Source organism: Colias croceus, chromosome 10, assembly GCF_905220415.1.
Source record: "Colias croceus chromosome 10, ilColCroc2.1".
NCBI classification, from domain to species: Eukaryota; Metazoa; Arthropoda; class Insecta; order Lepidoptera; family Pieridae; genus Colias; species Colias croceus.
The window spans coordinates 6308473-6321847 of record NC_059546.1 but is presented as its reverse complement, the minus strand read 5'-3'; the positions used below and the strand labels follow the sequence as shown (position 1 = coordinate 6321847).

General features: G+C 31.7%; 1 protein-coding gene across 2 annotated transcripts in view; it reads right to left on the bottom strand.

Annotated features, from left to right (window-relative positions):
* The window catches only part of LOC123694781 (lachesin-like), a 42244-nt gene extending 31270 nt beyond the window's left edge, over positions 1–10974 (bottom strand). The window contains exon 1 of one of the 2 annotated variants that reach the window (XM_045640343.1): positions 10780–10974. The gene's annotated coding sequence lies outside the window, so the exon portion shown is untranslated. The remainder of the gene's footprint in view (positions 1–10779) is intronic. The other variant, XM_045640344.1, reaches the window with a different exon arrangement.
* Positions 10975–13375: the final 2401 nt, after the last annotated feature.

Sequence of the window (13375 nt, the reverse complement as noted above, 5' to 3'; positions counted from 1 at the left end):
AATGTTTTGGAGTGAACAGAAGAAACGATGTGGACGGACTGAAATCAATAGGATAGGATTTATTGACAACATGAGGTTCAAAATGAATATAAATTGATGACATGGAATGCGCTATATGTATTTTTGTAGCGTTCGTTTGATGGTGTAGCAGGAAGTCACCCAGAAGATTAATAATTTTACATTTGTATACAAAGACGGCGTGTTCGGTTATCTCGCGAGTGCCACGCCACTGATACGAGTCTAACCAGCCTCCACTCCGCGTCCTATTGTCGTATTTACATTGTCTATGTTCATCCTCGAATTCTGATTATATTAAGTAACAGTAATACATTTGAAACTATTGTTATTCATGATACTGCAAAACATACTGAGCTAACACAATCAAGAAGTAATTAATATAAATAACTAGAGAGAGATGTATCTCTAATAAGATATTTATATCCGTTTGTAATTGATTTATGTTTTTAACACGAGAATACATTTTCATCCGACAAAAATCTTTATTTATGAAAAAAAATATTTCTTTAAAAATTAATTCAAAATTTTCAAGGAAGTTTTGTACAACTTTTAGTTCCTTATTTATTATTCTCATGCACGAATTCGTTCAAATGCGAAAGCTGAGAATGACAGCGATATCGCAATTCACGAAAATTAAATATCGGCTCAAATTTAGAGGGGGCCTAAAGCCTAGCCTGGCCAGACGCCAAGGTAACGTTAATACTACACACTTCAGCTAGAAATAACTTTAAAACCTTCACTGGTTTAGGGGATCGATGGCGTCGTAAATATCATTTATATACGATACGAAAATTCCTCAAATATTTTCACGTGTAAATTTTATAAGATACGTAGGTAGGTGTACACTGTACATCCCTACCAATTTCCTTTACAGAGCGTGTAGAACGTAGGTATATCACAAGAGAAGCTAATACTAATAACAAATTATAGCTAATTGGAATAATTGATAGGTACTGTTATTGTTATTTCCGATATTGTTGCTACCTATGGTTTATTTTGGGGAGATATTTTAAGGTAGGAAACTCACGAATACTTCGATTTCAGACATTGTTTCTATTAAATTTAATGTAATTAAGTCTCTTAAGTAGGCCTCTCTCTAGACTCTTGTTTTAAATATAGACATTTATTATTATCTAGAAATTAATTTTTAGGTCCAAATAATTTGTTTGTGTTAATTGAATTATTAACACAGATTATTTTCTTTACATTAACATTTAAATACATTACGAAAGGAATGTAATAAAAATAAATCATCGCTATACAAAATCACAGGTATTCGAATTGCAGTCGGGAGCATTGGGACAATAACCTTTCCATATAATTAATTGCATAGCGCATGTTCTTTGAACTCGAGCTTTCTTAATTCACAATTAAAAAGTTAAATTGTCTGTTTAATTACTGCCATTGTGGTGGACGTATACCCATTATTCAGAATGGCAGTCTGGGAACATTTTCGTAAAAATTCTACGCAAGTACCAACCGCTTAATCGTAATAAGTAATTAGCTTATCTGTCTGTCTTTGTGCGTCTGAAGGGCAGATGAAGGATAATCGGGTTGTATGGATTTTCATTCAAATACTATATTTAACTTTTATTTTATTTTAAAAATTACAAACATAATAGTTTAACACCAGCCAAGCGAAAATTTACTGAAACAATTTTAAATTAAATAACTTTGAACATTTTTAAGAACTTTTATTATTTCTGAATCTACTTACTGTTTCATGATAATATTCAGCAAATGGAAATATAATAAAATTATTTGATATTAAAAAATATCATTTTGATTTAGCATTCACGACGCAGGTAGGTATTAGAGAAAATAAAAAGGTATTTGGAATTCAACTAAGTCGCAAACTGTGACAAAGTTAAAAAAGTTCTCAATTAATTACATCCATTGCGGTGAGAACTTCGCTCGTTAACCGACAATTCCCTTAAATTCTCATTCAATTAAGTGAATCCCTTTACAAAAGTTTTGAAAAAGAACTAGCGATCTGTCATCCGCATACGAAAGGGACTAAATGGATACAATTTATTATTTCACATATTTTGGTCAGATAATTTCGACCATAGGTTTATGAGTGTTGGCCTCACTATTGCGTAAAACGGAGCTTATTTCAAATCCAATTCTTGGAATGTAAATGCACTATGTATTAAAAATAAATCTTATATTTCCATAAAATCAGAATTAAATTTTAGTCCGCAAAGCAAATTGATAAATAATAATATGTCCCTATCATAATATCAAATACAACGAACTCATGGTATGGTGGTTATTATGCTAGACTCTATCAAAAGATGGTCTTATCTCAAATACACAAATATAGGAGAATGATGTGTGTTGTTTGGCGAGTGAATCCATCGGTGTAGGTATGTACTTCTCTTTACTGAGTATCTAAAAAAATCTTACCACAAACGTATATTCATAAAACACGCTTACATTTATGAAGGTCGTGGATATATCAAAATGGATGAAGCGAAATTTCATTTATCGGAAAGTCTCGGTCATCACTCACTGGTGGCCAAGTGCTGCCCAAATATTGGACCGCCACTTGATCCAGGGTGATCCATATGTGTAATAAAACAATCATCGTTTTACTGCACAATGTCACAAATGTATATATGTACCAATTGGATTTTATTGCGAAAACTTGCACTTGAGTGTGAGCGTGGAATCAACGAATTGTATTCCTACCCTTCGTATAGTAAGAATTATGAATCAATACGCCAATTGCGTATAAATAATAATTACTATTCGTCTTCAGTACTCAAACTCATACATCCATTTATTCAATTAGACTTCTAGTAGCACTTTTGAATCGTCATATCAGTTTTACAATTTACCACCGATTCGGATTCTATTGGAGAAGAACTGGCAAGAAGCTCCATAGTTGCTCTTTTACGAACATTTTAAGAGTGCCAAGTATATAGATTCAATGTCAATTTGCCCAATGTTTGTTTTCTTGCGAAACATGCATTGAAACGCAGGTGAGAGAATTATAACAACGGGCTATACTGGTAATCTAGTTAATTATTATTCACCCTGAATTATTGTCGTGAATTATTACCTATTGATTTATTATTCAAGAAGATCGTATTAGATTGAAAGTTGAAACTGATATAGGTATAATATATGTTATTTGATGCCAATAGATTCAGTTCAGGCATTAAGAAAAATATTTATCCGATATTTCATTTGATATAGTAGATCTTTTAAGTTTACAATTATTTCTAAAATAAATGCAATGTTAAAGTAAATATGTAGTAGTATTAAGTAAATATTTCCAAGAATCGTAACATAATATAAACCCAGCGTCCTCTATATGTACATTATAACAACCTTCGTGAACCAATTATTTATTAATTACCTTTTGTAAAGACACAACACACGACGAACAATATAAGTTATCATGTTTCGTTTTAATTAACATTTCATATTTTGAATTAGATATACTTGGAAATGATTTATACATTACCCACTATTATTTTGTAAGCCTTCTTAGTTCTTATGTTTCCTTACACAAATACTACATTTGCCTAAAACCAAAAACACCTAATTAATCTAATCCAATAAATAGAGCACGCAATAAATCATTTCTCAAAATGGAATTTCATTGGCATTCATTAATAGACTCTGTTTTCCATTATGAGCTTCGACATGGGAAAAATTTATTGCCTGCAGCGGGAGCAATGATGTTTTTTTCCAGTTTCGCCATCGGCGCTTTCCTAAAATCATAATAATATAATCGCTTCCCTTAAAGCAATTTTGAGCATTCCTCAATTACGTACATTGAAGAAATCTTATGATATTATAAGGAGGCGAGTATATTACATTTTATGGATACCATTTACTGGATACAGATCCCTGTTTTGTCATCTTCCCACATAAAATTCTATGCACCGTACCAATTATTATATATAAAAAAAAATAATTACCAATCTTCATTATAACTAATATGTAATTAAAATCTATTAAAATAATAATAAATAATATTTACAAAGCCTACGGCGCGCTATTCCGAAAATTATTGATAGGATCTTTGTTTTAATACGTAATTAGTCAATCTTTGTCAGTGCTAATAATAGCGTTACAATATAAATTTCTTATTTCAATTTACTACGAAGGTGCTCAAATATAAACGGCAAAAGAGAACGAAGCCACGTTTTGCTATCACATAATAACGAGCCTATTGAACGTACAAAATGTAATAATGTGTGTGCATCATATTTTTCCAGTGAACTGGGAGAAACGGAGGTCGTATTTGGTGGAATTACCCGGTGTCGGGCGCACGCCCGAGGGTCTGTTATTTGGTACATGTATTGGAAAATCTTTATGTTATTATTTACGCGACGGAAATTCACGTTAATGCCTATCGCGTTGTAATTCGTATGTATCATAATGTTATACCTCAATTGCCTTACGTGAAAATCGTTTCGAGGCGAAAATTTATTATTCCGCGTTTATAATATTCTATGCTCGCTCGTAAAGTCTTAAACAAAACATCTTTGAACGTTCAGATTATACATTAGGGAACGCGTCTTCAACAAAAGCTTTATTTTATGGATAAATATATTTGTAGGCTTCAAAGGAATGTTCTCCATAAAGATTTTGTTATTCTGCTACTTTAAAGTTATTTAATAAAGAGTATTAATAGAGAGTATTACCATATAGATATAATTTATGTCTCATAAACAAATATCGCCACTAAAAAATACAAGACACAACTTAGGTACACTGAATATAAAATGTTGTGTCTCATACTCTTATACAATTTCAAGAACAAACCTCGATACAAACATGACATGCAAATTTCGCCCCCAATCGGGTATTATCCTAATTGAAGTAAAACAGTGTGACTATCAAAATCACGAAAAGCTTGACAAAGGACGTAAAATCTATATTGAATGGTAGGCACTTTATCATTGTAATCAACGCTTCTAGGCGTGACCACGGCCGGAAATTGTGCAACGTTTTATCAAAATGATTCTGTTCCCGCCAAACCCGATAGATACTAATATTTGCATAAACCAGAATGAAATAGCACAATCAAAATCTCACAATATTATGCTTTGAGCTACATTGTATTTCTAATCGCTGTATTGTATCTTTATTATGATTGGATTTTGAATTTTATTATGATCGACACGAATGAAGTTTCTTTGTGGTATTTTTACATTTTCGTATTATTCTCATAACTAGTATCTTTATATAATTAGATATATTATTCTTTCAATAGTAATTCTTAAATCTTAGAACTTACTTGTTAAAGGAGTTTGATATAAAATGAGATGCTATTGGAAGATTTGTGATATTAAATCAGTAGATATTGAATAAAACCAATATACCATGTTATTAATTTAGTCTGTAATACCCAAATACCCTTATAGGTTAACTTATTAGGACCAGATTGATCCAATATATTCTTACATTAATTATTGATGTCAATACTGTGTTTATTGTAAAATACATGCATCCATTTATATTAACATTTATCCATCAACGAATTGCAGAAAGATGACCCTTGAGACCCTTTCCTTTTAAATCAAAACTGCTAAGAAAATTTAATAAAAGATTATCATCGTTCCATAACAATCGCTATCAGGCACGTTATTTTTATGCATTATTTCAAAATAAACTACATTTTAATGCGAAATGTTCATAAGCAATTTTCTTTATCTTCCATTATTTATGCAGATGGTAGATAACTGTTTTCATTTACAAATTATGCTTATAATTAATGATCGTTTCCAAGAACAACTTTTATGGACCAACTTGGTTCTAACGGTTCTTAATAATAAAATAAAATACAGCCTTCTAAGTAATCAGACGTACATTTACTCAATCGTAAGTTTGTTTTAATGAATATAAATAATTCCCTGGTTTATAAAGGGATTTTTACACGTACATAAGATATCAATTTATTAATAATATTTTTCAGTTTCTTTTCATTGTTGTAAAGTGGAGGGTTTTTTGGACACCGCGTCAAATGCAAACCTATTTATCTATCATCATTCCATGACACTGCTCATGTAGCAGTAAATGAGACCTGAAGACAATTCGCGTCTCATAATATTTGCGTTAGAATGAAATATACTATACAATACGCCTTCGTGTCCTAGTATTCCCGAATTTCATTAAAAAGAACCCCAGATATCACCAGAGAACAATAAAATTCAGCTTGAATATTAAAACATTGAGGTCGTGTTGCCGCAAAACATTAATCGTGGTACATCCAAGTAACTGTTGACAGGCTTTCTTCATAGATTAAAGATCGACCACCGGCTTAATATTTAATCCACGTCTCCGAGTTATAGATTAAATTCAATGAATTTAATATAGATAAAATTTTATAGCAATAGAATTCGTGTTTAATCTTTTGATTCAATTTACACAGAGTGAAAATAGACTGGATTTGTTCCGTGAAGACAGTTAGACGTTAAGTATGTTTTAGACTTGAATTTCTGTTTTACGCCAGATGTACAAATGAAATGTATGTTAACTTGAAACGTGTGATTTATCCTCCGACGAATATCTTTTATCTCATGCATAAAAACCTTTCTAGAACTTCAGATGAAACCTAATGAGTCATAGGTACTATTAATTTCACCATTTCTGGTAACAAAAAAAACACTAACAGAAATTTTTATTATTTTCTATATTATATTAGTTTAAATATTTTTAACGTACGTACTTATTTTTTAGGAATTTACTTTTAAAGTATTTTTAATTATTAATAAGGCTTTTTATTACCAGTCGATATAAGCTCATAGTGTTCTTCTAGTGTGGCTGACTACTACCATAGATACTGCCAACATTCAGCAAAACATTAAAAATACAAACTACGGAGAAATATATGCAGGTACATAGTTCAAAATTAACAATTTTTGTATCACCTTCAAGTCACGCAATATCTCAGTCTCCCCGCGACCATGCTCGCAGTTACGTGTAAATTTCGTTGTTAAAAAGACTCACGTCAATCAAACACAATAACAAGATATTATAGAAATCTCATCTAAAGCCTATGCTTGAAACGAATTCTTTGAAGACTAAACACAAAAAGGATATTACATATCTCAATAGCAATGCAAAAAACGATTCTTTAAAGATCTTCAAGTAGCTAAGTATTTTCAGTGAGTATTCAACGAAATGTTTTTGTTCAGAGTACAACTAAGTGCTGCATACATTTCACATTGTTCAACATTTTTTTGTTAGCTCTAAACGGGTTAACAGGCCAGCTGCTACTTCGCTAAACTTCAATGGCGAGGACGAAATAAAAACTTAATCTTCTTATGAAAAGCTCGCGTACACTATTTTAAATTCCATAATGTGAAATATATATATGGGCTCGCCATTGGTTAGTTAAAACGAAACCCAAATTATTAGAGATCCTTCTACGAGATGCTTATATTTCTGAAACAGGTGATATATACAAATATCAAGATTAAATAATTTGTTTTTAAAATCTGTGACGTTATCTCTTTATTTGCTTGAAAGATAATTTACATCAAACCTAACACGCCTTACCCCATACCACAAAGTAAAATATTTGCTCGAGAATCCATCAAGATAATATCAATATTAGTCAACGAACGGCTTCAGTCTCAAAGGACATTAATTACCAAAAAATATATGTGTTAAAGATATATCATTAAATTATAAATAAATAATGTGTAGAATGTTTCTCTACTTCTGAGTTATTGTTGTTTTAATAATGGTTAATTGGTTGAGGAGATTTATGAAGATAGATAACTGAGCATATATTTTAGTGTCCTATAAACTTGGAATTATTCTTCTTCTAGCTTAACTATAGCTTATACTATACTTCTCACTATAAGTTACTTACATAATATATTATATGCAAAGCCGTTTGTTGCTAATTGCTATTGAACTAGTTTTACCACAAACAATAGATAATGGTATTTTTATTTACGTAAAAACATTGTGTTCATTCAAAATATGCTGCTAATATTACAAAAGTTATATATTCGTTATATTAACTGCAATTATTACATCTCATATAATTTATTAAGTCTCATATATTTGTGTATTTTAACATCAAAAATATTCTTTCGGAACGATTTTGACACATAATTTATACTTCATAGTAAAATAGTTAAATAAAAATCAACGTTATTCTGTCCGTAGGGTGTAATAAAACTGAATGACTTGCAAGTTTCTTTCCCAAAAGCTCTGAATGCCGGACGTCGAACTGTGCGTACAACTTTCGAAAATTTTCCCCGTTTTTTTGCTTTTTATTGATGTCCATTAAAGGTAAAAAATATAATGTGGATACAGCAGCAACTATCAAATTCAGAATAAAATCCCCAGAATCGACTTACGTTAATAGCCAACTTAAAAAGATATAATTTTGTAACTATAATATAAACGTTGGTTAAAATATGTGCGTACATATTAGTGAATTAAATATTACTATTAAACGTTACGCTCGCTTTAGAACAAAAGCTTTTTATTGCATGAGCATCGAGGATTAAAAACACCGTCATAGGAAGCCTAAGTCCTTATAGTAGGATCATTAAAAGGCTGATAATGATAGCTCATAGGGCTTTGTAGCCGGTTAATGCGTTTTTATTACCGGCAATTTTCCCTCCCCATACTAATATTTTATACATATATTGTACGTGTATAATCCAGGTGGATGCACTTTGCCTATTAAAACAGGATTTCTGAACATTGTACAGAACCATCGTAAAATTGAAAGGTACTATTAATATACGTCTTTTGAATGAAATCCAGGAGAATGGTGACTTTTCATCAGCACGGAGGGAAATAAAAGTTCCTATAGTATTTCGGAGATGAATAATATCTCGATTAATGAATAATATATACTTTCTGATTATTCACTCTCATGCAACCCGACTGCAATTGTTTTGTTAAACCAAATAAATAACAATGACGCTTTAAATATCTACTAGTAATGCCACAAGGTCATAAATAATAAAGAATAATGAAAGCAAAGTCATAACATTCTAACTAGTTGTGAAATGGCTTACGCAATCCGCTCAAAGGAGTTTATTTATTTTAATTTTTCTCTATATAATTTGTAATTACATATAACACACACAACAACAATCTGTGCGGATGTTTCGTTATTGAATAAACTAAAATCAGTTAAATATAAGATTTTAATTAAACAATTTAGATTTGGAAAATAAGAAATGAGGCATGTAATAAAAGACAATAATTTGTAATGATCAACATAATATTTCTGTATTACAGCTTCTAAAAGAGACAAGAGGTATACAAAATGTTACTACATATAGATTCAAATACTGGCCCGAGTGTCTACATCATAAGTCAAAAAGTTATTTATTGTCTGTAGCGTAAAATTCAAGCCTTTTGCTCTACCATTTTAAGTAAATATACAGTACGGCCGTGTCTTCCTGAATAAAATTCCACGCAAATGAGAAAAGGCATTTTTGTTAAACTATTTTAATTAATATTAAGATTCCAAAACCCTGGAAGGAACTCAATCAAAATAACGTTAAATAATTACTTTACTAAAATTACTGGAAGCTGACCTCGAAGATTACCAACAGATTTACTAAGCAACAATAACAATTTTCCATAACGATAATATTCGCGCAATGACATGTAATAAGCATTTTAATAGAATTTTTCAACATACTGAAACTGAATAAGATATTTCAGTATGTTAAATTAAAATTCTAAGATTAAGACTCCCTCGTTGATACTACGTAAAAGCTGTTTATCAATCAGTTATTATTATTTGTTAATTGTTTGACAAATTAACAAATTATTACTATAAAAATAAGACTGCAAAAGCTAACGCTAAAAATGTACTTCCTGGGAATTTGTGTAACCACAATAGTAAATTGTGTTGGTGTAAATATAACTTATTTATGCAATAACTACTCAAATAGAGAAGTGGCTCATATAAATTAAATCGATCGTTGGATAATAACATAACGTGTAAATACAAACAAAATAATGGTTCTCAAATTGTTACGTTTAAAATTTATCGTAAATAATTTGGATATTCTCATATCAATATGGTTGTTAGATTGACAACTAGCCTTAATAAAATTCACACTACTTCATGCGACACGAATACTCCTGCGAGTGCCATCCAATATGAGCACACATACCAAGAAACATAGGTACCTACATTTTAAATTGGAGATACAATTACATCAAATATTTTGAATTATGGCTGTACAACACAACATTTTCTAGTAATATCTTCTATATTAATTTCAAATTTTAATATCGCAATGGCTAGCCAGTTATTATTGTAATGTTTTATAGTGTTGGTTTTATAACTAGGTCAGAGAAATGAGGAAAAGTTATTATTGGCCACAATAGGCAGTGTGAAGTAGACCTACATCAAAACGTTGTCACGGCGACTATTGTCGATTATTTTTTACGTTGAACGTCAACCAAGAGTTTTTATTCATCGACACTTCATTCATCTCAGCTTTAACACTGACAGGTTCTTTGTGGCCACGAACAATAAAAACAGTATCACGTAAAATCCAAATTAAAACACCTTTCAATTTGCCTTGGATTCAGAATGAAGTATTTCAATTACTTTCAATCCTTTTTACAAAATAATCCGCATCATTTGTCTGTAAAAGACGCGGTATCTCTTGAAATAACGGCACTACAACTTTGTTTTCACGTGTCGCGAACGTCTAAATTTAGTTACAAGTTGTCCGAAGTTTGTAAGAGTTAAGTGATTTATTATGAAAACAAAAGAAAGTTAGTGATAAATGCACTTACCTCACATTGACAGCGACCACGGCACCCGCGGTTGCTCGGGAGAGGGCGCGAGAGAGACGGGAGTAAGTTTTTAGGGCGCGCGAATGTTTGAACGCAGCGCGAGGCACGGGTACCGCCGATTCATTAACAAGGAGCGTGGAGACTGTGTGCCGCCCGCGTCCCTCTGACCTCGCGGCGCATGCGTCCGCCGCCTCCAATCGCGCTCCTGTTGCATCTGAACACATCTGAAGCCGACATCAACGTAAACGCCATGAATACGCTTAATCGTCGAAATCTGATGACAATCGTGATCTACGCGGCCAGACTTGAGCAGACCTTGAAACGTCAAACTCGGAACAAATTTTAATTTAACACGGACGATTAATTTCGCTTGGATGGATGGGTTTTATGGGAATCTTGGAACTTCTTTCACGTAGCGTTTTTTTTTTATTTACGGTTGATCTCTGATATTTATTCGAAGTTAGATTTAGTCGAAAAATAATAAATTAACGATATTAGAAAAAGCCAATAAAATAAAGAATCGGACAATAAGCCAAAAGATTTATTTTATCAAAGATTACTTAATTAAATAATATAAAATCTCTGGGCGGCTGAACCTTCATCAGCCGTACAAGCTAAATCGTAATCCTTGGAAATACGTCGGACATTATTTATACAGGGCTAATAGCACCTAAAACCCCGAGGCGAGCTTCACTGAACATGAAACGGTTCAAGCCTAATCGATATAAAACTGTATCGCTCACGAAGAAAATTTAAAATAAACATTTTGACGTCAATAATCCTTTTTTAATCTCTCCAATATAAAATGATTTACCGATTTTACTAGTATATGGAGAGGTATAGAGAGTATCTATACAAAATTGCATCCATCCCGAAAAGGTCGTCCGTAAGTCGATCGAGTTAAACAATATTCTTATTTTTTACACAATTACATTGTATTTACTCTAAATATTTAAAAATATGATTTAGTTAACAATGAAGGAAGATCTTTTTGTGCTTTCTTACTTTGGTCTTAAATCTTAATGGTAAGCTCCGAATGCTGTATAAAAGAAATAATCAGATAAATAATGCCCTTGAGCGTTCAGACTCGTCCTTTGAGAGAAGATTTCAGAGATAAAGAAAAACGTAGACAGAAGAGGCGCGTAAAAGAACGATACCGCCAAAAATCCGTTCAAAAGGATTCTTTTGAAATTATATTCGCATAGAGTGTGAAGATTTCATTTTAATAACTGAGACATAAAGGTACGAACACAGACCTCGCTATATGTTTTATTCGTTTTTCTAAACGACATACCTACCTAGTTATAGTATAAAACTTAGAAGATACACCTAACGTATTACCAGGCAAACATTGCATTGTACCGAATATATTCAAAGATTATAATAAAATTATAGACATTAGTTACTTCTAGATTAATTTCCGCACACACAAGTGTGCACAAATTAACTTAAATGCAGGATTAAAATAAAACTTTGGACGCGTTATAATAAGACAAGATTTAAACGCAGTCAACTGTAAAAGTCATTTTAAATGTGACTCATAAAATACATAACACATAATTTTCAGAAAATATGTATAGGTAATATAACCTACGCTTATTTTACTTATTGACCGCAAACAGAATTGGTTTACTTATAACCGAAGCACGATAAATCCTTTGCCCTTAAAGTTCACAAGCGAAATTCCTCAGTAACGATCACAAGTCGAAAATACGAATAATCCAGGGTCCTCAAAGATTTGAAAGGGAATCTTTCCCTTTATTATATGCCCATATCCTTTAAATATTTCTGATAGCGTAAATCTGCTTCAGTGAATATTTCAGATATAAACATTCAAATATCGAGACCCATTACCTACTTATTTATAAGAAAACTACCAAAAGATGATAAAAAAGAAACGTAATAAAAACATTGAGATATACATATGTATCCATATGGAGTCGTCTCCATATGGAGACGACACCGCCTACATCACTTATGTTCCGCTCAACATACGCCATATGGCGTAACTGCACGCTCATTTTTTATTTGTTTTAAAGTGACACGCATCAAATATGCCTTCGTGTGTGTTACGATATTGCACAAATAATACGGAAAAGTGCAAAGGAATAACTTTCATCGGTAAGTACCTAACTAGATAATAATTTTTTAAAATTTAGTTAGAGCAAAAAAATGGCTCACAGATTTTGTTCGTGGTGTCTCCTCCATACGTAGTAATATTATCTCAATGAATAAAAATGACTGTACTGTAAATCTAAGATTTCGGAGTTATTCTAAAATAACTTATGAAACATGATAGTTTATTTACCTATAAGATTCACAAATAAATGTATTTTGCATTTATATAGCAATAAAAACACATTTCAAAATCTTAAATCTATATTCTGTTCTTATATGTCACACTTACGATACGAGCATCCTTCTTAAAAATTATGGAATTTAGTAGACACCAACTATCTCTTTACTAATGAATACCTAGGGAGAGATCACGACTTTATAAATCCACGTCTACCGCGAATCGTTTGGACGACGCGAGCGATGTGAATAAAGGATGCGGAAAAGGGACCAATAAAATATGCAGATTTGACTGTGGCCG